We start from the raw sequence: 5,347 nt of genomic DNA on the forward strand, positions 1-5,347 counted from the left end.
CCTTGGCTATCGGTGCCGCACCAGGAACTAGGTCGATCCTGAACTCCACCTGTCGTTCCGGAGGTATCCCAGGCAGCTCCTCGGGGAATACGTCCGCGAACTCTCGTACTACGGGCATATCGCCCACCGTCGCCCTACCCGCCTCCCGGGTATCCATAACATACGCGACATGACCTGTGCAACCCTGCTGAAGGTAACGCTTAGCTCTCGCTGCTGAACACAAAACTGGTCCTCGCTGTGACCTCTCGCCCTGAACTACCAACTCTCCCCCACTTGGGGTCCTGATTCGCACCAGCTGCTGAGCGCAATCTATCACCGCCCCATTGGGGATGAGCCAATCCATGCCTATAATCACCTTGTTCCCACGCAATGGAATGGGAACCAAGTCTACCAAGTAGCGCTCCTCAAATAACCTCAAGACGCAATCCCTGAACACCGCTGATGCTCGCACCGATCGATCATCGACAATCTCTACCTCTAAAGGGCAATCCAACATGTCCGAAGACTCAGTAAACCTCTTGCTAAGCGCAAGAGAAACAAACGATCGGGTGGCACCCGAGTCAAACAACACCTGTACTGGGATACCGTTCACATGGAACGATCCTAAACGTATATACACAGAGCACATATCAATATCATAAACATCATATAAATAAGTCAGAGGGAAAGAATCATACCCGTCACCACATCGGGTGCGACGCGTGCCTCCTCGGTAGTCAGCTGAAAAGCCCGGCTCCTCACCACTGGAGCCTCCGCCTTTCCCTGCCGGCCATCGGTAATCCGCAGGGTCGCTGGAGCCGGCGCCTTCACTGGCGCTGCTACTATCAACTGGGGGCAATTGGCCTTCTTGTGGCCCCTCTGGTTGCAGTGGAAACACAGCAACTCTGACGTCTGTAACACAGGTGCAGGGGCGGTACAATCCCTGCTAAAGTGCCCCATCTTGCCGCACTTATAGCAACCCGGCGATCCCACTCTACATGCCCCCTCATGTGGCCTGCCACATTTCCTGCAGCGGCCCGATCCTGTCTGGCCTTTCGGCCTACCATCTGATCCCTTGGGCTTCTTCCCCGAAGCCCCTATCGTATGTACCTCCTCTGTCTTCCTCTTCCGGATGTGCTCCAGATCTATCTCCCTCTCCCTTGCCCTGGCAATCATGGAATCCAGGGTAGGGCAAGCTGAAAAACTGACATGCTCCTGAATGTCGGCTCGCAGCATGTCGTGGTAGCGGGTCCTCCTCATATCCTCATCACCCGCATACTGGGGCACTAGTAACGCCCTCTCCCGGAACTTGGCGGTGATCTCCGCCACAGTCTCCGTCGTCTGTCTCATGTCCAAAAGCTCTCTGGCTAACTGCTGGAGTTCCACCGCAGGTGCGAACTCCGCTCTGAACCGGGTCACAAAGTCCGGCCATGTCATAGCCTCCACAGTCGAGGCTCCCAATGAGTCACCAACAGACTCCCACCAATCTCTAGCTCTTTCTCTCAAACACCCTGCTGCATATCTCACCTTCGACCCCTCGGGGCAGAAGCTGGTCAGCTGCGCAGACTCAATGTCTGCGATCCATCGTCTGGAAGCAATGGGGTCCTTCGTCCCGTGGAAGTCTGGCGCACCACTGCCCCTGAAGTCCTTAAAGGACAGTGTGCGAGATCCTGACTGGCCAGATGCCATGTCACTCCTGAACGCCCTGAGGCGGTCCTCCATCAGCTCCACTATCCCTTCCTTGATCGACCCGAAAATGATGGGGGTCGACTCAAGGATGCCTCTGGTGATCTCTGACGCGATGAACTTACGTAGCCTCTCATCCACTGGTTCGGAACCTGAACCCGAACCCGATCCCTCTCCTGAACTGCCAACGGCTGGCCTCGAACGTAGTACCACCATTCTGCAATACATAACAACAACTGTCAGTGGTACTGATACATCTAGAGGGATCACATTTACTGCAAGGTTCCTGGTCTCGCCTCAGCCTTCCTTAATTCAAGTACGGATCCTCTGCTTTCAGTAGTACGGGCCCATACTACCTTCCACATCTATCCGTACTTTCCTCAAGAACTGCCTCGACTCCACCAAGTCCCTTCTACTACTACTGCTGATCTCATGCTACTCTCGTCCTAGGCTTACCCTAGGTAAGCGTCATCCCACTCTCTGCCATCAGCTGCATACGAAGTCCCTGCTTTCTTCCCCTAACTAGCTCGCGAATACTATTACATATTACTCGGACTAGATAATTCTTCGAATGAGAGATCCTACCCTACAACGGTTGGACTCAAACAAGAGCTGCGAAATAGAGCTAGACCCAACCTTCTGAAATTATTTAGTCCTTGCAATATGTAACTTAACATATTCGTTTACCAGTTAGTGAAAGACAACTAGAACTCCTAAAAGCACAAAGCAAACATCATTCTGACAAGAGAAACTACTCAAGCAAACATATTCTCATAACAGAAACTATACTAGCATACAATGCTAAGCTCATACTATCAGGCATAACCTAAACAGGCTACCCTACTGCTGTCTACTCGATACTAGCATGCAATTATCATAAAGTTGAAACACATAAAGCAGGCACATAAGGCATCATTCCTAGATCCTTAGTCCTATTCTAGCATGTTGTTCTACTGAAACTGGTAAAACATAGCATAAACTTGTATGGGTACTCTGGGGAAAACTTACTTGAGCTCGGCCGGTCGCGCACATCACACACCTTGTTCTTTCTCGAAACTCTTTTACTTAGCCTTTAGAAAATCATTTCTTTATAAAAATCCTTTTAATCCCTCGATTTGAGTCCAGACACCCCCGGAGGTGTGTCCGAATCCCTCAAACCAGGGCGCTGATACCAACTTGTAACGACCTAATTTTCACGTCCAAAAATTTCATTTAAAATAAGTGATGTGTAAAACATTTGTAACAAAATATCATCCGATCATATCATTTTATAAAATATATCTCGTGTCTGAAAAGCCAAATCATAAAAATAATAATAATGTCAGAGTACAATCCCAGAACATCTCATAATGCGGAAAAACCAATGCGGGTGTGTATGATGTGCCGCTACCGCGCCAGCTCCTTCCCCTTCGCTGAAGAGGTACCTGAAACAAAACTGTAAACTGTAAGCACGAAGCTTAGTGAGTTCCCCCATCGTCCACATACCATACAAACATATATCGTACATACTGCCAGGCATTTCTGGGGTGCCCGACCTACCCGTGTCAAACCATTCTGGGGTGCTGACCTACCCGGTACGGCCATTATGGGGTGCCGACTACCCGTCAAGCCATTCTGGGGTGCTGACTACCCTTCGGTCCTAACAACCGAACCTCGGGGACTATTTCACCCCCTACTACTACTATCGCATATATCATAGCATAATCTACTGTCAGACATATCTGGGGTGTCCGACCTACCCTTCGGTCCTAACAACCGAATCTCGGGGACATTTCCCCCTCCTACTACCTCTATCTCATATAACATATCATGCTAGCAACTAAACATATCATAACATACTGCTAGGCATATCTGGGGTGCCTAACCTACCCTTCGGTCCAAACAACCGAACTATATCACTATCACATATCATATCACGCTAGCATATAACATAACAGGTAGTAGCAGCATAGATGAATATCACAAAGACAAATATCTATCATACGATCCCTACTAGTGGGCCGGCATTGTGGCCGTAGACCCACCGCTACTAGAAGGTAACTCACCTCGAAAAGTAGCTGCTGAAAGTCTGCTTGCTAGACGTCTGACTGCTGCACCGGTAATTCTCCGGCTATAAATCCATAAACATAGATTAGCCACTCATAAATACTCTTAGGTCAAATGACTGACCTACCCCTGGTCCAAGGTCAACTCCTTGGTCAAAGTCAACTTCCAGTTGACTGGACTCGCCGAGTCATGGCACAGACTCGCCGAGTCCCTCTCCTACTATCCCAGTACTAACTCATCAAGTCCCTCTTCCCACTCACTGAGTCACCCTTAACTCACTACTAGGGACGATTAGACCGACCCGCGATCCGACTCGCCGAGTCCAAGAACAACTCGCCGAGTCCCACAAGCAGATCTCCTACTCGCTTCCAAATCCTTGCCAGAGCATCCATCTTGAGGATTTGGGTTTCTGGGACTAATGCTACACGTTAAATTGCTAATTCCGCGTGCAGCTACGAAGGGTTAGACCTTCTTCATTTAAACCCCTCCTAACTCAGTAACAGTTCATATGACTCGCCGAGTCGTTCATCCAACTCGTCGAGTCTAAGACCATCTTCATAGAACTCGCCGAGTCCACTTTGGAACTCGCCGAGTCCCTTCAACCCTTCTTCCATACAGACCAAATCTGAGACATGCAACGGTTCCAAACCATAGATCTAAGCTCCTAGGGCATGCTTATCACGTAAAGTTGCAAACTTTACGTGCATGCATGGCCCTATGAGCTCAAAAAGGCAATTCCAAGCTCTTTACGTGCATGCATGGCCGAGTCCGAGAACAACTCGCCGAGTCCCACGAGCAGATCTCATACTCGCTTCCAAATCCTTGCCAGAGCATCCATCTTGAGGATTTGGGTTTCTGGGACTAATTCTACATGTTAAATTGCTAATTCCGCGTGCAGCTACGAAGGGTTGGACCTTCTTCATTTAAACCCCTCCTAACTCAGTAACAGTTCATATGACTCGCCGAGTTTGAAGAACAACTCGTCGAGTTCCAGGCAATCTTCATAGGACTCGCCGAGTCGTTCATCCAACTCGTCGAGTCTAAGACCATCTTCATAGAACTCGCCGAGTCCACTTTGGAACTCGCCGAGTCCCTTTAACCCTTCTTCCATACAGACCAAATCTGAGACATGCAACGGTTCCAAACCATAGATCTAAGCTCCTAGGGCATGCTTATCACGCAAAGTTGCAAACTTTACGTGCATGCATGGCCCTATGAGCTCAAAAAGGCAATTCCAAGCTCTTTATGAGGTCATACACGCAATAGGGACCTCAATCACTTCAACCACAGAGACTTTACACTTCTAAGATGTCCATAAGGTCCAAATCTGAAGTCCTTTCAGAACATAGAGCATAAACACATGGAGTTTGGGGTTTTAGAGCTTGAAAACCACAAATTAGGGACAAAAAGGGGATCTAATGAACTAGTGAACAAGGTAGGAACTTTTCTACCTGAATGGAAGCTTCTCACAGTCTAGATTTCGGATCCACTTCCCCTCCTTGCACTCTTCAACCTCCTCCTTCTTCTTCTAAGCTCCAAACTTCCTTCACAAAGCCAAAAATCACTCACAAGAACAATATGGGTGCTAGGGTTTCGCTCTACAGCTTTCTGGAAGTGTTAGGGACAAGGGAGGCCG

This window comes from Lactuca virosa, chromosome 8 (genome assembly GCF_052849685.1).
Source record: "Lactuca virosa cultivar CGN04683 chromosome 8, Lactuca_virosa_CGN04683_v6, whole genome shotgun sequence".
Classification (NCBI taxonomy): Eukaryota; Viridiplantae; Streptophyta; class Magnoliopsida; order Asterales; family Asteraceae; genus Lactuca; species Lactuca virosa.